The sequence below is a fragment of the Anas acuta genome, chromosome 2 (genome assembly GCF_963932015.1).
Source record: "Anas acuta chromosome 2, bAnaAcu1.1, whole genome shotgun sequence".
Classification (NCBI taxonomy): Eukaryota; Metazoa; Chordata; class Aves; order Anseriformes; family Anatidae; genus Anas; species Anas acuta.
This window is the reverse complement of record NC_088980.1, coordinates 80,426,760-80,449,829: the sequence shown is the minus strand read 5'-3', so window position 1 is coordinate 80,449,829 and position 23,070 is coordinate 80,426,760. Positions and strand designations below refer to the sequence as shown.

Sequence of the window (23,070 nt, the reverse complement as noted above, 5' to 3'; positions counted from 1 at the left end):
AGGCTGCCTGCAAGACACTTGTACAGACCTCCCAAAGCCACCACTTTAATGCAACGGTGGTGGTGGACAGGAAGGAGAAAGGAATAGAAGGATCCCTCTGCACTGATTGCAGTGGGATTTGGAGCTGATTTAATGAGGAAAATTATTCCAGGCTCCTAAATTGCTATGGTTTCCTCTTTGGTTGAATGCTGGTATTCCTTTACGCATTCCAAATATATATATATATATTACAATATACATATGATAGTGAGCATTTCTAGTTCTTTCCCATGTGATTTACCTCACTCATCTTTATCCTGTCTTTTTAGAAATAAGGCTTTGACTCTTCTTCATATTGAGGGCATTAGTTTGCTAACAGGCCAAAAAGCATCAGTTTGTCATTTTAAGCAGATCTACTTTCTTCAGGTTCTTGGCAAGAAAAACCTCTTGCTTTAAAAGACAGCAAGTGTCCTGTCTTGTCTTGTTATTCCATTGGGAATGGATTATTCTTTTATGTATGCTTTGATGTTGAAATAAAAGGTTCTTTAAATACTATTTCACCGTACTGGTTATAAAAATGCTGTAATTTCCTTGTTATTTATCTTATTGGAAGCAAGTCAGCGACAAAAGCACAAATACCGTATACACAGAAACTTCCTAAATACCCTTTTTATCCACGGTGTTCTGTTTTATTGAAGGACTCCAAATCCATTGTCTGTGAATGAAACTCCATCTTTATCGTCTACATGTTGTTATTCCCACTCCCAGTCTGAGTACAGATAGACACACGTGTCTGCACTAATGGTCACTGCAGTACATCACATCCTCACTCAGGCATGGATTTAATGGGAGAGGCTGGATGTGCTGTGGAGGGCATGTTTCCAGCCATGTGTTGCACAAGCGACTGTACAAGGCTTCTGTATTTGGCCTTGCCAACACTAATACTCTCAGATAGCACCTTGATTCAGAGAAATTCCTGTATGTGGCTCTGGTGGCAGTTACACAGCATAGGCCAGTGCATACGCATGTGAACATTTACAAGTTTCGCATTAAATCCCACCTGAATGAAACCTGCACACAGCATAAATTCAGCCCACCATGTATGTCTTGAGTCATGAAAGCAGTTCATGCCAAGAAAACTGCAGGCTATTAAAAACACCTTTGATACAAATCTCAAAGTACTGAGTCTTACAATCCACTTGCACTCATACAGCTACACTGACTCCAAATGCTGTCTTCACTTAGTCCAGTAGAAGCCAGAAAAGGATGAGGCCTTTGCTTTTAATCCTGATTATAGAGTTGTACTGAGATGTGTTCAGACCTGACTTTAAAAAATCCAGTACAACTGAAAGCAAGTTGTCCAATTAGCTCCATGACACCATTCCCAGAATGTGCTAGCACTTCTGTTGAAAGACAGCATGCCTCACCACTGAGCCATAACGTACGTGACATTATACGAAGAAAGGCGATCAGGCTGCTAATTCTTAAATGGATCCTAATGAAAAGCAACAAAAAGTCGGTGTCAGGAAGAACAATGAGTACCAAAAGAAGAGGAAGATACACCTTCTATTAACTTTTGCTCACAACCACAAAGAGCTCCTCTGCTGTAGTCTGCTGCTATGCATAGTGAGCCCGTGATGGGTTAACACCTTAGACATTCACTGAACACCACAATACATTTGTGCTGATGATGGCTCAAGTCAGCAAATACTGGACAAGACTCGTGGAGAAAATTTCAGAAATTATTGTTAAGGAGGTATATTGGTTCTGGGCATAAAACTGTGATTGGACAATATTGGCTACCTTTAAACACAGAGACAGGCCTGCACATGCTATTTGAGTCAGTGCAAAGATGCAAGAGCACACTGTGAGAAATTCTTTTGTTTTGTTTTATGGTAAAACTTGCTTCAGGATCATTTTAGAATTAACTGAAATGATCAGGTAAGATTATCTCACATATAGCCCCACACAAGGGCCAGAAAAGTATGGCTGTGAGAATTCATGGAGGAGTAATAGAGGAATCAGGCTGGCAAATCAGAAATATCTCTGAAAACTATGCTTTGTTTTACTCTTGGAATCACCTCCTGGAAAAAGAAGGAAAAAAAAAAAAAAAAGAAAAAAAAAAGGCTATTAGGTATTTGGCTATAGGGGGCTGTCAAGAAACACCCAGTACCAGCTAGAGCAGAGAGTTTTACTCTAATCTGCATTTGTGATCAGTAGACATAAGATCAGGGTATCAATGAGGAGAGACATTTTGTTCTTGGCTTTTCAAAAACTTCTGGATGAAAGGCCAAATAACAAAAGCCTAGCTATATAACAAGTAACTCTGTACTTTACAGGTCTTTAAAAGACACTTCATAATGTTTAACTAGTAACTTAAGCCCAGTTTGGGTATTTTGAGTACAAAGCAGAAAACCTGTCCACAGCCAATTCTAAAAACAAGAACCCAAAATACAAAGGAACTCCAACAAATTTAAAATTGGGAACAATGTTGCATTGTCAGGGACTAGATTTAATAGGTGTCTTTGGTGTTCAGTATCCCAGTATCTACATGTCTTGGCTTCCTGAGAGGTTGGGCTGCATCTGCAGTACGTAGAGATTGGAAACTTTGTGGTAGAGCAGAAAAATTCTAGATTTCCAAGTGTTTTACCTTGCTTAACAATACTGCCTCTTTTAGCTCGCCCAATTCTTCTTTCCCCCTGGGGAGGAAACTTCACATCTGAGAGGAGAAACAGCCTGCCTGGTTTCTGCTTTCTCAGAGGGACTTTGGGTTGAATTTGCCTCAACCTTGCCCTCCTCTTCCTACATTTCCTCCCACCAAGGAGAACCAAAAACTCTTGCAGGAAGCTACCACCATGCCACCAAAAAGGTACGAATTTGTACTTGGCAGTGTAGTCTGTCTGCTAAGTTGTAGCATGGGATAGAGCTGGAGCTGAGGTAACTTGTCTTCAGTTTGATCCTTTCTCTTTCCCTGATTTTCAGCTCAGTTGACTGACTCTTGGATACATCATAAATATCCTATACATACCTTAGGCATAGTATTAATACAGAAATAAACGTTACTGTGGAGCACCTGAGGTATCTTCTGGTAGTGCTACAGGCACTGCTAACTTCTGCCAGAACTTACACAGGTTCCTGGATCGGGAAGAGCAGGACAGGATCTGCAGTCAGTGTGAACTGAAGCAGTTTCCAGTAATGTGAGGATCAGGCCCAGGAAAGCAGTCCATTTCCTCTGGAAAGGAAAGCCCCCCACCTCTTTCACTATAAATATACCAGATTTGTGTGCTTTGTTTTGAGCCCAGTTTCCTAAGGAAACAAGGTCTATACAGTCATGCTGCGTTTGTCTGTTTCTGTTCCCCACTGGTAACTCTCATTACTCGTCTCAGCCAGATTTGACAGAGAGGGTCGCAGTCTCCAATACCTCGAGATTTATTTTTTGCACCTCGGTGACCAGGAAGAGAAATCATTTGTTGTTCTTTATGTCTCCCCTAAGATACAAGCCTTACCATGTGCTTTTTCTGTCTGAGACAGAGAATCTAGAGGAGGAAGAGATCTTGTGAGACAGGTTGGAGGAAACCGGGTTGTGTTAGTTCCTCTGCTCCAGGAACTACTTGTTTAGTTTAACCTCTGCAGGAAGTGTCCAGCATGATAGGTTTCAGGCAGTCAGTACCCATAATACCTTTTTTGATCCTGACCAGATTTCAAAAGTTACAGATGTTTTCAGAGATCTGAGAAGGTATTGTGCTGGTCTTTGAAGGCTGAAGAAATTCTGATGCTTTTGTCACCCATCTTCCTGTCTTCCTGACATTTTTATCTTCTTGGAGCAAGGTTTCAGGGTGCACTTTGGGGTGCACTGGAAGAACATCCTTCCCCAGCTCCCTTCTTTCCAGCATAACCAAGTCACAACTCTCCTGGCCTTGCAGATCGTGCAGTTATTTGCAACACTGCGGATTGAATGGACAGCAGGAGTCCAGACATGGTAATGACTTGAATTCACCTGCTCAAGTGCATTCATCTCATAACACAAAGTAGAGGAAAATCAAACCTTAAGGATCCCATAAGAGAGTATTTTATAGCCACTGCACAGCAGTGAAAAATGTACACAGCATGAGGCAGAAAGTCTCCATAGAGTCTTATTTGTGTTACAACCCTCTATTAATCATAGCTGTGATATTATCCTGGGATGTGTAAGCATAAAGTCATCACTTTTTTTTTTTTTTTTTTAATGATGTTATTGTTTTATCAACTGCTTCTTCACCTACGTATAACACGCACAAAAAATAGCGCTTAAAGGACATCTATTAACAAGAAAAAGTACCATAACAGAATTGCATTAAAGGTTCCACACAGGAACTTATTTCCTCTCATTATTATTTAACAAACTTATCACGTAGACATATCTATCTCAAGGCAGACATGATTATTCATTGCAGAAATGACAGCTATTTTTATGCAAAACAGAAACTAATGAAGTAAGAAAACGTACTGAGAGATTTTTGGCTATATACATACTTGGATTCTGAGCATGGTGTTCATATGGCAGCTGCTTTGCTGGATACTGCCTCACTGATGGCTTGTGGCATTGATTTATTGACATGCCCAAACTAGAAATTAAGGCAGCCTCGGGGGAGGATATCAACTGACCTGTAAATTGGAACATGTGTTTTGGGTTTTTTTGTTGTGACTTTTTTTTTTTCCAACAAGACTTCTGCCACTGACTTCAACATTTTCCATTTAACAACAAAATCTTGTTTCATATCTCAGACATACCTGGTCATAATAATAATGATTTAGGACAATGGACTCATGCTGACATCTGCCAGTAGAGGATCTAGCTTCTGAGGTTAAATTATTTTTTTCCTATACAGCGCTAGAAAGAGATACCTTCTTTTTCACAGACTTTTTCCAAAATAAAGATTAATCTCAGGTAACAAACTATGAGATCAGTGAGTACTGAATTCTGGCCAGGATATTAGCAAGCTGGTGAAAGAGCACTCTCACAAAGCTGTTTGCCACATCTGCCCAGGTTTGATAACACAACAGACTCCCCCAAGTCCCTGTCTTGAATTACCCCCAGACCAGGTTTCTACCAGTCAGTCAAATTTTATCTGAGTCATTTATCCACCCACACTGGCGGGCGCGTGGGAGCAGCCAACCTAGGGCAGGCATCCATCGGGAGCTTGGCCAAATCGGAGACTGACGGGGCACGCCGGGCCCACATAATTAGATACCAATTTTTGTAACCAAATTGCAAGGGAAGGATGCTGCCTACCTCTATGCTGGCAGAGTTCCTCACATGATAGGGCCCAATACTGAAGGGAAAGAAAACGATGATGATATTTTGTCATCTGAGCTATTCACAAAGCATTTGCTAGGCCTTTTTGAGGCAGAAACAGTGTTTCTGGAAGCAGCAGAAATCTTAAGCCAGGAGAAAGTTCAGGAGAACGTCTCACGTTTAGAAGCATATTTTCCAGCAAATGTCAGTGCCTCGCCACTGAAACCCAGCCAAACCCTCAGCCACCGCCCGCAGGAGGTAGCACAGGCATTTTCCTTGTGTGACCATCCCAGAGCCCAGAACTGGCTGGCAGAGCATCACCAGCCACCTCCTGGGCTCTGCGCCTCCCCCTGCATGATCAGGCCTGAGTGACTGCCCATCCCAGGAACCATCGCACCCACGCCTGCCCCATGGCTTTTGGCTTGCATGGGGTGCTGGCATCTCGTCAGCGTCACGGTAACTGGCACAAGGTGCCTGGGGTCCAGCCGAGAAGGACGCGTGTTATGTGGCAAAATACAGCATCACCATTTTCATAATTCCAGTATTTGCTGTGCAGTGTCTGCACACCGGTTTTCATCCTTGCCATCTGGCCTAATCAGCTGGGTCGTTTCCTGTATACTTACACCCACAGGAGAGTATAGCATAAAACCACCTTTTAGTTTCATTTTTCCTTTCTAATGGAAAGGCAAACCAAACCCTAACAGCCATATTTTCCTTACAACTTTTTTTTTTTTTTACTAAACTCTTTGCACACACTGCTATGCTGCCTGACTACTCTCAATTACCTTAATCTGATTTTCAATCTCTGTAACACATGATGATATTAGCAAGAGTTATTTTACAGAAAGGCTGAGTTCCGGTGTCGGTTTACCTCTTTAGTGCTGGCAGACGTGCTACTTGTTCCTTGTTCCTCCCCACTCCTCCAACATCTGAGGGAAAGGTGCTCTCACTGGCATCGCACCAGTGCAGTGTAGCACAAGGGGAACGTGAACAGCTCTGAGCAACTGCCTTGAGCTGCTGTGCACTCTAGTCTGATGGCAAATACCTTGCTGGCCTTGAGTTTCTCTTCCAACTCTAGATTTATTATGCGTAAATAACTGTAAAATTATAATAGCTTTCAGACAACGTGCAAAACCATGTTCTGTGAATTAGAGGATTTATTCTTTTTCCTTTGGTTTTACAGAATATCCATACTGGGTATTATTTGCTTTTGCTGGTGCAGATTGTTTTGAATAGCATCCATTTGAACAAACACTGAAAACTAATAATTTCTGTGTACTCACTAAGCTCTGGATGCATTTGCACTGACACTAGAGTGAAAGGAAAATAATGGCCTTGATCTTTCCCTCAACCACCAAGACCAGAAGGAGAAGGAAATCCACCACCTGTCCCTAGATCTCCATCTCCAACATCAGACAGAAGAAAACAATTGCCTTCCTTGGAGACCTCACAAAGAATAAAGCTGTTACTAAATAAAATTCCCATGCCAGTGGCTTTGGGAATAAGTCTGTTGTTATTGTTAGAGCAAAATCCCCATTGAGTCTGAAGGGCTTTCATGTGAACGGAAAAGGGTCTGGAAAAGAAGCTGAACTCACAGCAAGACACAATTCCAATGTTGCTTCCGCTGCCATAGATCCGGGGCCTGGTGGTTCAACCAACTCATTCTCCAGACTGACAAGACTTGTCTTTCCTCGCTGTTTGCTCTTGATTTTCACAACCCACCATAGCTCTGAGCCTACCAGGATGGGCAGAGCCCATGCCCTGGCAATGCAGCATTCGTGACTGAGGAGATGTGGAACTTTGGGGTCTGAAAAATAAAGCTTGTGGTGAGCATCACATTTCATCAGTTATTCAGTCATCATGCGTCACTAACAAGGAAAGAACAAGTCAATATTATAACTATTCAGAGCTTATTATTTTAATAGTAGCAATGTTTTAACTGCAATAATGGTTGTGCTCAGGCAAAAGGAGCAGATCCAAATTTGGTCTCCAAATGTGGGGTTTCTAAATATCCATATGAAGTCAATGCCAACGCTTGCCAGCTCACGAACCCAGTCAACAGGGCCACTCACAAAGACCTATACCCTCTCCAGCACTGTTTCTAGCCAGCCAAATTCTGCAAGCTCCAACCCAATCTACGCTGGGCTTGCATGTGTGCTGCCTGCCTGTCCTGAGTGGTGTGTGGATGGATCCAGGCTGACTCATGGGGAGAGCATGGAGGCAGCAAGTGTGGCTCTGCCTACAAAAGAGACTGCAGAGATTTGTTATAAGCCAACACAAGAGAGAGCCCTGGCATCACAGCGATGGCCACACTACTGAGATGGAAGGTGAAATGTGTTAAAAGGAGGTGAGGGTCAATGCTCTAATTAAAGTGCTTATAATTTATGGGCCATCAATAAAGGCATTTTTCTGGTTTAGAGAGTCATTAGGAGTCAAGAGAATGAACTTGTACCCATGACTTGCTACATAACTTCTCCACCACTCAGTTTGCATCCTTACAAACAAAAAAGAAAGAATAAGATCAGCAGGAGGAACAATGCACTAAAGCCTATAAAGTTCCTTCAGATATTGGCTCTATGGCCAATTAAAATGGAAAATTTAACGATCTCTTATTTATCCTGAGTGAGATAGATGGAAGCAAGGCCTCTGGGTAACCTTAAGGTATTGCTTTCATTGCATACTAACAATTTATTAACATTCTTTCATTTTCATTTCCCAAATCAATCGTAATTAATTCTTAAGCATTTCTGAGTATATGAAGTCTTGTATTCAAAGAAAGGTGTCCTCTCCCCAGCTGGCCTAGAAACCCTGGCCTGTGATTAGAGGGGTAGGCTTTTAACAATTTATAAGACATTTTCTACACTTTTAAAGAGTTTTCTCAGCCACCTCTACTTAGAAATGCCTCCCCACTCCAACAGCAGCAGGTCCCTCGCCACACCTCTCGGCACAAGCCCGACAGGCGTACATGTGTGTGCTCAGACCTGAGCCTTGGCTGCTGAGCAGAGACTGCCAATTGTACCACGCCGTACTTAATTAAGTAGCAGTTTTATGAGGTGGACTGCAGTACACAGGGGACAGGCACGAGACCACCAGATTTATGGCATTTCGGTGCCGAGCTGACAGGGCGGCAGTATTCACACAACAAAAAACGCATTGCAAGAAAGCTAATGTAGCAAGAGAGCCCCTCCAAAAAAGAAAAAGTGTGTGTGTGCATGCAGAAAGACGAGGTAGGAAATTCACAGTTAGGCATTAAAACCCCAGTGCCCAGCATGGCAACATTAAGGTGGCGTCCTGCCGATGCCTGGCTGCTGGGGTCTGTAATCCTTGGCTGTGGGTTAAAATTCCCAGCTTTTATGGCTTCAGAGGTGTCAGGCTCCACCACTGGCTTGCCGACAGCAGGTTCCCCACCAGCAAGCGCTGCCCAGCCTCCCCGGGTACCTCCTGCTGTGGCCAAGAAAGGCTGTGATGCATTGGGTAGCCAGATGGACATCTGTCCAAGAGGAATGGGAATGGGAGCTGGGGAAGAATGCCTTTAAACCTGCTTTTAAAAGAATACTCACCTCTCTGTCCTGTATCTCGCTCCAATGTATGGGCTCTTGTTTGTCTCAGTGGGACATTACCACCATTTTGGAGGCATTTTCCAGAAAATCCTGGAATTATTATAAAAAGTAGGAATAAAATGGCTGCAGGAGAAGTGAATGGGTATCTGAGTTGTTGTGTAGAGTCAAACTTCAATAGGTCTGGATCACAGAAAAGCTCAGCTCTACACCCAGTAACATTTTAGACCCATTATAGGCAGTGCTCTCATACTCTGGCCCAACATGTGATTAATCCAGGCAACTACAAGCTGGTGGAGTCAGCTCCATCCATCCACAACAGACTCTCAGTCCCATGAGTGACAGGAGAGCTGCAACTGATTATCTCCAGGGCACTTCTCCACAGGGTTTTGTTCAGGAGTAACAGCTCAGGAATTCACTCTCAGAGAAGATTGCACTACCCAGAACAAGGAACTTTCTCCCCAGATTTAAGTGCCCAGATATACAGTTAATATATGTTATGGTTTAGCCTGATTTTTTTTTACCTTAATCCATAACATAGATGAAGCGTAAATCCTGATGGACACCAAGGGCTGGGTTGCTCGGTATAGATATACGTTTGTATACTTTTATTGTGGCTGCCAGGGCAGTCTTCTGACACAAAACAGAACATCCTATTGCTCAGCCCACACCAGCAGCAAGGGTTTCCTGGGGCCAAGGGGTACCTGGCCCCGATTTCCTGGGGCACCCTCTGCTATAAGCCCTTTCCCACAGCAAGGCCCTCTGCTACATGGCAGAGGGGCAGTGCAGAAAACCCCAAAGCTGTCACGTCTGCAGGGCAAAGAGTCATTCATTTTCTTTGACACGAACTAAAATTACTCTTTGCTACCCAAGGGGCCTGAAGCCAGCAGAAGGAGCCTTAGCTCCAGCCCTAAATTTCAAGTGCTGTGGCTTCAGATAGCAGGCAACTTTGCTTCAGCAGCCCAAGTTTGAATATGTCACCCAAGAACTCCGTGAGTCTACCATAATTTGGCAGAGAAAGACTTCTGCCCTGATACTGTGATGTGATCTTGTTAGCCATAATCAGGCTTCATGCTGTCCCAGGGCAATCTGGAAAAACTCTTACTTCCCCACCTGCATTTGCTTTCAGCCGACCAAATCCAGGACTCTGGCAATAAAGTACTTCCATTCTGGCACCTCCTGCTGGGCAAAACGAGCCCCACAGTCTCAAAAAGTACTGTCACCTATACCTGTGGTGGTGTCAGTGGTACCCTGAAGGAGCACGGGCTGCTGGTGTAAAACACCATCCAGCCCCTTTACTCCCACTGCTCACTCGAAGCAGAACTAGAAGCTGTGCTCCAGCTCACAAAAAAAAAAAAAAAAAAAAAAAAAGCAGCATGCAAGAAGAGACAAGAACCACCAGTAACAACTCATGACAGTAATGACAGTAATAATAGCAGAGGTGGGTGTTACAAATAAAGAGTGGCAGTCTGTCCAAAGCACCACATGGGCAACTTGTCTTCTGGCAGACAAACTGGCAGAAGACGACTTCAGAGAGCTTTACAGCTGAAATCCACCACTGGATCATTCAAAATACTTTTCCCCAAATACCCAAAGTGACTTTGACCAAAAAGTTTGCTTTCTGGAAAAAACAGTTCATTAACTTCTGCTGCTTCTTTAAAAACTGGAGGAATAAAACTGCTTGAAAGAACCAAAAGGCTAATGGCCTACCTTCTGTCTGTTATTTTGGCTTACATTTGGGGTCTGGCTCTCTGTGCAGATCTTGCACCTCTCGGTATTAGGGCTTTTTATATTTGGGGTGTAAGTCAGTTCCATCTACTGAAATAAGGTCCACCCATGAAGTCTGCATGGAGATCTGAAATCATTCATTTCACATCACAGGGCTGAGAATTTACAGATCAAGCTCTCTGAAGTGTTTCAGGTCTATCCATACTTTTATTTCACGAAAAAAAAAAAAAATAAAAAGGAAAAAAAAAAAAATGGCTAGTTATGTTGAAATTAGTTTCGTAGAGAGTTTGGACATCTACAAATGAAACAGGCTAAAAGCAACATCATAACTAAGAGGAGCAAGAACAAATACCACCTCATGTGCCAATTTCATGGACAAGATTCTTTAGACAAATTTTTGTGCCATAAGTAATCATGGAAAATTCTCTTCAAAGGGTTTTGAGCCTTCATTTCTCATCCCCAAAATATGTAACCTTAGTACCATCTTTCTTCACACGTTTGTCTTACCTCTCCTAGCAGATTTCTCTGAGAAACAGCATCCATGCATGCTCTCTTCTGCCTGCAGCTGGCTGGGGCACACCATCTCCACTGGGATAATGAGACCTTCCATAAGAAATGAGGACTTTCATGGAGGGAACTTCTAAAAATAAAAATAAAAAATAAAGAAATAAGTTGTAGATCCTTCAGATATTACTATTTAGGTATGTTCTTGGATTTACCCAAATACATCCCCCTTTTTTTCATCTGGGAATTTTGTCCATGTGGAATTTAAGGCTCTCAGAGATATTCCAGGACTTTCTAGAGGTATTGCATGCTGATTGCATGAGGACAAGCAATCTCCTTGATTTCAGCTGCACACACAGATCAGGTCTGTATGTAGGGCACCTTCTCTCCAAAAGGGTACGTTAATGGGACACCAACACTGTGACAAGCAGCTTTCCACAGAGCAGACAAGCTAATCTTAAACCTTCTTTTTGTAGGGAGGCAGAGAGAACTGGCAGCTCAGCTTATAGCTTGGAAAATACAGTTCAGCTGTGGCATGGGGTATAACAGGACCAGCCAGTCACACACAGTGCAAGTGCATAAAATAAAACCAGTCCTTCCCCAAAACAGCAGAAACACCACATGTGCACAGACCTGGGCAAAGTACACATCTGCATGCAGCAGGCCACAAAAATGCCAGAGAGAAAAACCAGCAGTACCATGAACACAAATGAAAACTGAGGATTATTTGTACTGGGGGATTTCCTCCCAAGCCTCTGCTGACCCAAAATGTGCAGTTACAGCTCGAAAAATCATTCCTGCAGCTGGGGAGCAAAGCACTAGAGGGCACCAGCAGGATAGGGCCAGTCCTGCAGCTGGAGCTAGCTGCCTAACTGGTGATTAAACACTTCTCTTTCCTTTTTTCCATCTTTTTTTTTTTTCTTTTTCATTTCTTAAAAGGAGGTTTAGCTCACTACCATAAGCAACACACACCTCTGCCCTGCGTAGTCACAAGTGTCCTGCTGTTAAAGAGAAAATTTGGGTGCTAAACCAAATAATAGAGAAATTTTGCAGCTCCCTGCCTTTCCACAGAGCAGTGCTTTAGGTACCCAAGGTGCAGAGCATGAGGGGGGCATCAGGCAGTCTGGGCAGTGTACATCCCATCTGTACATCTACATCTGGGCAGCATCCCTCCAGAGCAGGAAAACTGCTTTCTTAGCAGAATTTGACATTCAAAATATTCACAGCCTGATGTCAGGAAAGACAACCAAGGAAGCAAAAGAAGATGCAGGATGGAGACCTGTTGCCAGTCTGCTTCCTTTTCCTCTGGGCTGCCCATTTCCCCCACATCCTGCTCCCACAGGCTGCCCCAGCCTCTGCAGCAGGTGCTGCCTTGACTCCCTTGGGGCCACCTTTGCATGGCTGCTCTTGCTCCCCCCACAGCATCACCTTTGCTGCCTACTCTCCTCTCCCCTGCTTAAATACTCGCACTCAGGGGCCGTACCAGCGGTGGGAAGGCTGAGCTGCCCCCTCCTCACAGGAAGGCAGGGGGGCTGCGCTGGCAGGCTGCGCCTTCCCCCACCTCCCCATCACCTCAAGCATCCACCTTTGGGGACCGGCAGCAGGTTTATACGCTCACTGCTGGGCCTTCGCTGAGCAGAGACTGCCAATTGTGCTGCACTGTACTTAATTATGTAGTAGTTTTATGAGGTGGACTGCAGCACACGGGGGACCAACGTGAGACCGCCAGATTTATTGCGCTTTAACTTTGAGCTGACAGTATAACAGGCTCTAAGAGGTAAGTCCTCAGTGCTTTATTCACTGATCATTTGCCCTCTCCCCGTGTTTTCATACAAGGCTTTGGAGCCTGTCTGGAACTACGGGGAGAAGCTGGAACAGTGAATAGGAGCAGTAAAAGGAGAGAAAGGAAGGCAAACAGACAGGGAAAAAGAGACCCAAGGAGAAGGAGGGAGAGGGAGGAGAAGGAGAGGCAGCTTCACAGTATAAAACCACAACCAGGTTCTCCAGAACCCATGGCTCTTGCTTTGTGTGTCATTTTTTGTTGTTGTGAAATGGGCATCACGAACTGGAGCCTCATCAGCAGAAGTAACACCACCTGAGATGCGAATGGCAGCATTGCTGCTGGATCATTAGCTCAGCACCACTGCTAGGACAACAACAACATTCATATTTCACCAAAATAAGAGGACCTTCTTGTGGGTTTTTGGTTGGGAACAATCTGCCATCATCCCACTGAAAAGTGATAAGAGGAGTTATTCCAGCAGGAGGTCTTCATCCACATCCTTTGACAACATGGACTGGACACATGCGCTCAGGGTTTGGGGGGAAGAAATAGTGACTAGTTTTGGTACGTGGTTGGCTATGTGCACCAGGAGGATGGAAAAACCATCACTTTTTTTTTCTTTCTTTCTTTTTTTTTTTTTTTATCTGCACTTGTGCGGTATTTAAAATATTGCTTTGAATCTATACAGATTTTCAGTTATTGGACCTCTTGGATTTTTAAACCTCCCTGACTCTCAGCCAGACTGCCTCCGTCTGCATTGAAAGGAGCCATTCTTCTTCTTCTCCTTTTTTTTTTCTTTTTTTTTTTTTTTTCCCCTTCAGTGAAACTGGAGCCTTTCCCTTCCCGTAACTTTCAGCTGGCTGAGCCATTCCTAGATCTCTGCATTTTTCACTTTGCAGGCTGACCCCCAGGACTTCAGGAGGCTCATAAGAGAAGTTATGTGACACATTGGCTGCTGTGAAAAGCCATGTTGATAAAGGCAAAATAAAAATAAAATTAAATTAAAAATAAAATTAAAAAAGAAAAAGTCCATAAAGAAGAAGCTGGGTGCAAGTGTTCAGATGGGAACACTATCAACTACAAACTACTGGAAAAGCAGCAAAAAATAGCAAGGTTTTACAGTGTAGGACAATAAAGTACATGTACCATTTTTTGTTATAATTACTTTTTCCAGAAGACTACTAAGAACAATGTTTTAGCTGTTTCAAATTGTCTTTCAAATGCAATTATTAAGAAATAATCACATTATTAGAAAATCATCTGATCAGAGTAAAACTGTAACTTTAAACTAGTTCAAATTAACAGATGTAAATTGTTACAGACACTTTATAGGGAACAGCACATTTCACTTGGAAAAGTAAATATATAACATTATTGAAATTGAGTTTAAATGATTAGACTGCTGTAGAGATCTTTTATAAAAGTCCCAGGACATGCTATCAAATACAAGATCACACAATCCACTAAATTTTTCATGGGACTTAGTGTTTGAGAAAGTTTAGTAAAATCCCCGGGATGCCCTATGATTTTTAATACTGCAAAAAGTACATTGCAAAAAAGTACCATCAAAAATGAGATCCTAGTTTATAAGTTACCATACATAAAAGATTCGCAAAATTAATTTCTTCACCCAACACTGTGAATAGTCTTGACCACTACACAGTCTGAAAGTTTCACAGTCTGAAACTTTAATTTTCCCCTGCAATTTTCAAAGAGCAAGCACCCTTAGATGTTACTGCATCTAGAGGAAGGATAAAACTGTACATTGCTCTAACACAGAAGGGGACAGAAACGCTACTGGAGTGCTCTTTTAGCTTTGAATCGCTTCTCCAGTAAAATACCAACACACCTAAACTCTCATTTTACTTCTGGAATTACCTGGGGAAGAGTCATCCCTGAACCCATCACAGGACCGTAAGATGAGGTGCTTTTAAGATTACAGAGAATGGATGCCCAATTACTAACCTGATACTTACACTGTAATGTGTTTGTGTCTGGATCTGCTTCCCACTATGTATCTGTATTGCACTTAGCACAAAAGAAGCCCAACTCCTTTGGGGCACCTACCTGGTGCAGGAATATGGATACTAAACAACGACAATTAACTAAATGCCTTGAGAGGTGATTCTATTTCACAGCAAAGTTTTATGGAACAAATACATATTAAATATTCTGCTACCCTACCTGGAAACATGCTTTTCCTTTTTTTTTTTTCCTCCACAAATGTGATAAAAAAAAAAAAAAGCTTAATTATAATTAAATATGTTAGGTTTATAAGAAGTTGGTAAACAAGATAAACTTCAGTCTTTACAGAACTCTTATTTTATACAACTTCACACAGACCACAGTCATAGATACAGTTTTAAATGGGAAAAGAAAAAAAAAAAAGAGAGAGAGAGAGAGAAAGAGAAGACAAGGAAGACTGTAATAAAAATGTTTTAACAAAAGGTCATTAACAGGATCTTATTTAACTATCAGTGTGTAAGAGATGAGAAAAAAGATCTAAATGGCAGTGAGAATTCTTCAGACTTCCATTCAGCACCTTCATGGGTGGAAAAGGTTGTGCTGCACCTTGCTGCTGGAGCTTTCTGTCATTAAGGCACATTAACATCGCCCCAGCACGGCGAGCTCGTGTTGTGTCAGCTCTGCATACCAGCCTGCGTACGTAGGATTTCACGCCGTCACGACGGGAAGATTTTACTTATCCATCAATGGCTAGGAAATGTCAGATAAGCGGACAAAGGAAAACGCCAGAGCGTGATTAGGCAACCTCTCTCCTTTACGAAATGGTTTCCCATGCTGGGAAGATGAACGGGACTCCAAAAAGCAAGTGTTTGCTCCCACCAGCAGACAAACCTCTTTCCCTGAAAGTCGGCATCCCTCATGGAGAGGGTGAGCGGGTTTCACACCATGCCCTATCCGCCTGCCTGCCCAGGGTCCCCTCCAGTGACTGCTCACCAGCTCCATCCCCTGCCTGATGCACGGGGCCATACACGGCCCACAGCACCCAGCTCCAGCCTGGCAGACGCCCCCAGCAGCCCTCCTGTGCCTGCTTGCCACAGCAACGTGTTTTTTCGCATCTTCCACTTGTCCTTCCATGCTCACTGGGGCATTTGGGAACTATTTGGATCTGCACTTCTATGAGATCTTTCAGCACCACGTATAAAAATTAATGGGATGAATCATGCACGCGCTGGATGTTTAAGGCATGTGCGTCTGTGACTCCCTATAATTTTTCAACCTGTTTTCCAATTTCAACCAAGTTTGACAGAGGGGCAAATGATGCTGGGACACAAAGTTCCCACAGGCTCTGTGAAAACAGACGTCTGAATAGAGGAAATTGGCAAGGTGACTGCACGAAAGGCAGCAGGATCAGCTCGGCTCTCGTGAGACAGGAGTATACCCTAAAGACACAAATACACAGGAAACCAGGTTTCACTGGGTCTGCAGCTCATGGAGCTGCTTGATTCCATGATAAATCATGTCTGTGCATGACTGGTGGGCAATCTGCACCGCGTTTTATGAACAAAATGGAGCCTGACTGCTCCTTTCCAGCATTAGCACCAGCAAAGCGACATGTGAAGCTTCAGAAATTCAGCCCCAAAGCACATTTCCCAGGTCTACACATGGCGAGCTGTGCTTTCAAGGAGAACTGAAGCACTGGCACAGGAAAAGCAAGGTCAGGCTGACACTTTTCATTTCCAGGGACACCTCACACTGTTCAGCACTGGAAAATGTGAAAACACCTACTCTTGCAAAAGGGAAGGAGAGCCAACATGTGCCTGGCTGCTGTTGTTTGGAGGAGACACAAGATCACAGAATCACAGAATCACAGAATTTCTAGGTTGGAAGAGACCTCAAGATCATCGAGTCCAACCTCTGACCTAACGCTAACAGTCCCCACTAAACCATATCCCTAAGCTCTACATCTAAACGTCTTTTGAAGACTTCCAGGGATGGTGACTCCACCACCTCCCTGGGCAGCCCGTTCCAGTGCCTAACAACCCTTTCAGTAAAGAAATTCTTCCTAACATCTAACCTAAAACTCCCCTGGCGTAACTTTAGCCCATTCCCCCTCGTCCTGTCACCAGGCACATGGGAGAACAGGCCAACCCCCACCTTGCTACAGCCTCCTTTAATGTACTTATACAGAGCAATAAGGTCACCCCTTAGATGAAACTAAGAGGTGCACCCCTCACTCTTCCCAAAATTGTGTTCTCTCTGCACTATGACCAGTCCCCAAAGCTCTCCTAAAATACAAAGAAAAGCAGGTTAAATGGGCTTAGAAGTGCAAAGTGTTTTTGTGACTAGCTGTTAAATCCAGATCTGTCCCTAGGAATTCATGAGACATCTCCATCAGGAAGAAGATGGAGCAGACAGAACAAGTTCTCCAAACTGAAGATACAGAGCTCTGCGCAAGCATCGCATTGAGCCAAGGCATCAACACCTATTTTCTCAGCAACCAACTCGGTCTGCACACCAATACACCCCAACAGTACCCACAATGGAAACTGAACACAAGTGTGTGGATTGCCACTCTCGTATTCAGGCTCATTTTCAGATTAGGCCTTTGCTGGCAGGCTCTTCCTCTCCATTTTTCTCAGGATAATTTTAAACACTCATCACTTTCTAGGACCTTGTTTATTCTGCCATCCATCCATGCTCCTGAGGAGCTCTCTCCCATGTCTCTCCCAGGGAAGTGCAAACCTTCACAAAGCATCCACTAGCAAAACACCTCTGCACACACAAGTTAACTTGACCCTTTTTTTTTGGACAATGCCTATTTTGGGGAAAGGCAAAGCTGTTATTTCAGGCAGTTCATTTTGTAGTGCAGTCTAACTCATCTGAGTTTTTATTTTCTTAAATGGCTATGGAGAAGCAATCACGCCTGAGCCACAAGACCATACTGTGTGTTTGCTTTGTAAATACCCGGTTTCACATCTGTCAAGCTCATTGTGTATGTAAACCAAGACGTTTTTGTATGTAACCACAGCGAGAAAGAGCTAACTATCTTCACAATTACATACATTTTTTCTTCTTAAAAACTCACAGGAGGAGTTTGCATACCTCTGGTCCAATGACTCTGGTTATGCACAAAGACAAGCACACATTAAAAACAAAAATGCACGTGCTGCCTGTATCTCCATGACTAGGAATCACCTCTGCTGTGTACCTATGCCGTAGGAAGACCAAATACCTAGGTATTCACCCTCAAATCCACAAATTCTCCACCTTTTACTTAAAGGGGACTCTGTGCTAAGGGCCCTGGTTGCACAAATAACCCAGGGACCAGCGACACGGATGCGAGCAGGTTTAACATTCCACCAAGCAGGAGGCAGTGGTGACCTACACACCCCCGTCGATACATTTCACAAGAAACTGCAAGTCGCTTCAGCAAAATATGACTCCTTTGATACCTTCCTGTTTAATTTAATACAGACTTTTAGTATCCAAAGAACCCCACTGCTTTGAAATCAGGAAACTCGGTCAAAGACTTAGGCAGTCAGCCCACAGCTGGCAAGCACAGTTCAGGGGCCTAAAATACAACTGCTCACTAGGCTTGCATTCGGAGACAATGGAGCTTTTAAAATTAAGGCTTGTATACACAGGCAAATTTATCAGTCTAATTATAGTGGCATAATTAGGCCGATAAATTTCCCTGTGTAGACAAGCCCTGAGACTCTCAAACTCATAACTAGGCAGGTCTTTGGGGTGGGGGAGTGGGGGTGAAAGGGGGTGAAAAAGCAACTCCTGGAATATCCAAGCAATAAATTTTCTCTCTCTCTCTTTTATTTTTCCTAAGATTTTTTTTTCTCTGAGCAAAATGTGTATTTGATTTCAAATTGAGATCTGGAAGAACCTTTGATACACGTGTTTTTAGACAAATTAGAAACAACAATCGCAAATACCCCTTGAATGGGCACTGGTCTCTCTTCTATGCCAGAAAAAAAAAAAAAAAAAAAAAGAATACACATGGGCAGAGCCACAGTAAGCTGAGCTTTCTCAGATTCTAGTCTGAAGAAGAGAATGAAGCAGGTTGCTCACTTTTTAGGACTGTGCAGATGATGTGAGACTCTCAGGCAGTCCTGTCCCTCCACAAGCATCAAGAGAAGCCTACGCTGTTAGAACCATGGTCCAGACACGCCAGGAACAATGCTATTGTTAACTCTCTTCCTTTCCATCCCTCCCTCGCCAATCTTTCCACACAGGCGTATCACGTAACTCCCTTTTGAGTCTGCCAACTCCGCAACGACATAGATCAAACCTAATCTGGAAACAGTGCAAGATGCCTGACCAGGACAAGTCTTCTCTGGTCTGCATGTGGTTAGAAAGAGTCACTCATCCCAGGCACCTTGTGTGTTTCACTCTGCCTCACCATCCTGGTGCTCTGAAGCACTACTGTGAGTGACAACAAGGGTCATGTGGGAGGAAGAGTCATGGCAGGACAACCACACTGAACCAAAACCCAAGCCCCTTCCTAATGGAACCACCTGCACACCTTTCTTGCATCCCATAGTGTGAGATCCCAGCCCAGTTAATGCTAGTATTGAGTAAGTGATCCAGGCTTCACAAGAATTGTGACAATACAGCTATTGCAGAGGTTAATCTGCGAGTGCTGACTTCAGATTCTCATAATCTCCCTCAAAACAAACCTTCGGTGAGCTCAGAAAATCCAGCCTTCTGTTTCAGCCGCTTCCTCATCCCATCCTTTTATCTCCTCCCTATCTTCAACTTCCTTCATCTTCCATACTTCTCCTTGTCGTGGGACACAGCTCTCTGCCTTGCTGATGGAAAAGACTTTCTCGATAACCAAGCTTTCTTCCCAGCCTATCCCTCCTCTTTTTCACAATGGTATCAGCATACCACCAAGCAGGTAGGACAGTTGGGGTCCCCATTATCCTAGGCACTGCACGCACACATAGTGGAAGGGAGACCTGTCTTCTCAAACAAATAAGGCCCAAAGAAATGTTATTCCCATTTTACAGATGGGAAACCAGGACCAAAGATATTAAATGTCTAGCCCCAGGAAGTCTGCAGCCGAGGCAGGAACTGACCCCCTGTTTCCTGAGAGCCAGCATTCAGTGTCTAATCACACATGATCAGTCTTCCTCTCTACCTCCCTGTAGGCACTGGGAATTTGTACTCAACATCTCCACATGTTTCTCTTGTGCTCCATTACACACAGTCCTACACACCTAGATGGGACTCCTTAATAAATAATTGTACGTAGATCCCTGCATTTCTCCTCTACTTGTCAACCCGTGCCTCCCTTACGGCACAGGAATTAGGCTTTCCTTCCTGTATTCCCAGTGTAATTATCAAGAAAACTTTCCTTCTGGTGTAGTCTTCCTACACCATGGACACTTTAAATCTCACACATAAATCTCTTTATTTTCAGTGGGTCTCTCTTCTGGAGAATGACGTTTAATAGTGATCTCTTTTAAATCAGGTTCAGTCCCCTGTTTCCCACTCCCATCTGCTGGAAGCAAGTTTCCACTTAGAGAGGAAGTCAGTCTTTGATTTCATAAATGATTACAAGAAGATTTAACATCCTCAGGAGCACAACTATTTTGATTAGAATATTTTTACTCCAATTTCTTTTCCAGCTGTCTCACTTCTGATACAAACCCCAAGATACAAAAATCCTTCAGAATTCACCCACAGAAATTCCAGTAAAGAAGCTGGTCATTTGCCCTCTCATGGCCTTAGGAAGATCTTTCCCACTCTTCCCTAAGACCCTGGCTCCACATAACACAGAGGAAAAAAGGAGGAAGCCTTCAGCACGTGGACTGTCTGCTGGTCTCTCCCTCAAGCCCTGGCAGCCGGTGTGCTGAGCACGTGTATGTGTGGGTTTGTTTGCTTTGGTTTACTGAGGAAAAACCTCCACTTTGTTACTGCAGCCCTACAGCATGCCGAGACTGCCACTAAGAGCAATATGTCTTAAAAGGCGGGGGAGCCTGACAGATAAAGGCATCGCCCACCATCACTACCTCATATAGGCTGGCATGAGTGTAATTTTACAGGCAGTACTTACTTGGGCGCAACCTTTCTCTCTTCACGCTGTGGTGGACTGAAGGAAAACATCAGAAGCTGCTTGTACTATGCCCTAGTGGATTGGAGGTTTCTGGCTTCACAGGCTTATTTGAGCTGTAAGACACAATTTTTCTGCAGCTTTACTTTTGAAGACTTTGTGCTATTTATCCTTTCAAGCATCACCTCCCTGAAAATACGCGTATATGTAAAATGAGATGGTAGCATGAGGGCCACAGCCTCAAGTCTCCCTCTAGTCTTCTCAAAGGCTGTCAGAAGCTCTAAAGGTTCTCCTTCAAGGATGTTCCTCTATCTGCTACCAAGTCCAAATGGGTTGGGACCAAACATGATTTTTTTTAATTTTTTTTTAATCAAGATCGTCATTATCCCATCCTTCCTATCAGCAGTCAAGCAGCACTTCAGCAGCACGGAAACAGGACAAACAATGTGAAGCCAACTTCAGTTCTGAGGACTTCACTCCAAACCCATTCTCCAAGGACCAAAGCGTCTCTTCTGAGATCCAGATTACCCAGCTCCAGTTTGCAGGTAGCGCACCCATCCAGCAATAGGATGATTAAATGCAGCCTATGTTCCAACACCATGCTCAGTACAGTTCACTCTCCGTCTTGGTTTAGCCTGTTTGGATTTGAACTGGCGTGCCTGGAGACTCAGACTTCCCTTTCCATAATATCATCAGCAATCATGTCAGTGCCTGTGGCTGTTGTGCTAGGATGGAGAAAATAAACTTCCCCATCCTAGCACAAATGTTTCGATGTTAAGGCCAGGGGAACTTACTGATATCTGTGTGTCTGACATCTAGAACAACGTGGACTGTAAGATTATGCTAGGTAATTCATACTTCAACTACAATAGTTGTGGTTGAACAACAACCACAATAAATACGCAATCATGGAAAATCTACCACAGTTCTTAGTAAGTTGTTCCAATGGTTAATTACCCTCGCTGTTAAAAAAGTACACCTGGGTTTCAGTCTGAAGCTGTGTAGCTTCAGCTCCTGGCTAACACATACCAATACACCTATGTCTACTGAACTACACAACCCCTTATACTGCGTTACAGATCCTCTTTAGGTATCTTTAGACTGTGACAAACAGCTTGTTTGAAGGAAAAAGAAGTGGAATTCCCCTCACATCTTTTGCTATCTTGAGGTGGTTTTTGTTGTTGTTGTTGTTTGTTTTGTTTTGTTGTTTGTTTGTTTCTTTTCAGTCTTTCAGTTGCCTCCGTAACATTCCTCTGGACCTTCTCTATTTTTTCTTACTATCCCTCATGAAACAAGTTGTGGATCTTCCTGAGCTGTAAGTGGTTCTCTCAATGTTCACAGAACTAAACTACCTCCTTAGGTTTTGTTCTGAATACTTCTAAATGCTTTCATGAAATCCTTCCAGGGTGCCCTGTATTTTGACCAACCCTACAAGTTACAGAAGCACTTCCAGATCACTAAGACCAAAGTCATGCTAAGTGACATTAAAATGAAGCAACAAGACCTTGAATTCCCACATTAAAATAAAATTAGAAAGAAACAGTCTAATGGCAAGATCAGTGAGCAGAACGATCTTCCCCCTGCTCCCATTTCTTTATGTGGGTGAAAGCTTTCGCAGTTGATTTGAGCCAGTGGCTACCAGCTGCTGTTTAAGTTTACCTCTGTTCTTTCTTCCTGACACTCAAATGGCCTGAGGAGATACAACATATTCAAGACCAACTTCCCGTTTTAATCAGAAAGCAAGCAAGTCTACATACACATGGCTTGTTTCAGCCCAAAATGCTGACCAGCCAAGCAGAGTCAGCAGAACTGTCGGGCCCTAGAAATAAGGGCTAAGTTTGCAGCTGTGATAGACTTGTAACGGCACCTTACAGAAGGGCCAGCACTTTTGTAACAGAATGAATTTCAAACCTTTTCTTTCCAGTGGAAGCAAACAGACCTGGCTCAGATTACTCTGTGGTAGAGCCTCACCATCTTAAAATTAGCAATATAACCTATCTGCCTGCTTTGAGTATCATAACTGCAAAGCACAGCTCAAGAGGTTTTGTCTCTTTACTCCTATTAAGTTTTCCGTTGTTTTAGCAGCTCTCTCACCTAACTCAGTCACGTTCTGGAGGTTACTTTATGGCCTAAAACAGAACAAATGAAACCCTGTCCTTGCCTCTTAGGCAGAAGAACTACCATGGTCTGCCTGCATGAGACATCTTTGCTC

General features: G+C 43.5%; 1 long non-coding RNA gene across 3 annotated transcripts in view; it reads right to left on the bottom strand.

The window, feature by feature from the left end:
* Positions 1-330: 330 nt before the first annotated feature.
* LOC137850667 (uncharacterized) overlaps positions 331-23,070 on the bottom strand; it is a 45,395-nt gene continuing 22,655 nt past the window's right edge. For 2 of the 3 annotated variants that reach the window (XR_011092722.1, XR_011092723.1), the window contains exons 5-7: positions 11,047-11,179; positions 8,815-8,904; positions 331-7,061 (exon numbers count right to left, since the gene is read on the bottom strand). This is a non-coding gene — a long non-coding RNA (uncharacterized lncRNA). Of the gene's footprint in view, positions 7,062-8,814; positions 8,905-10,521; positions 10,744-11,046; positions 11,180-23,070 lie in introns of all 3 variants that reach the window. The other variant, XR_011092724.1, reaches the window with a different exon arrangement.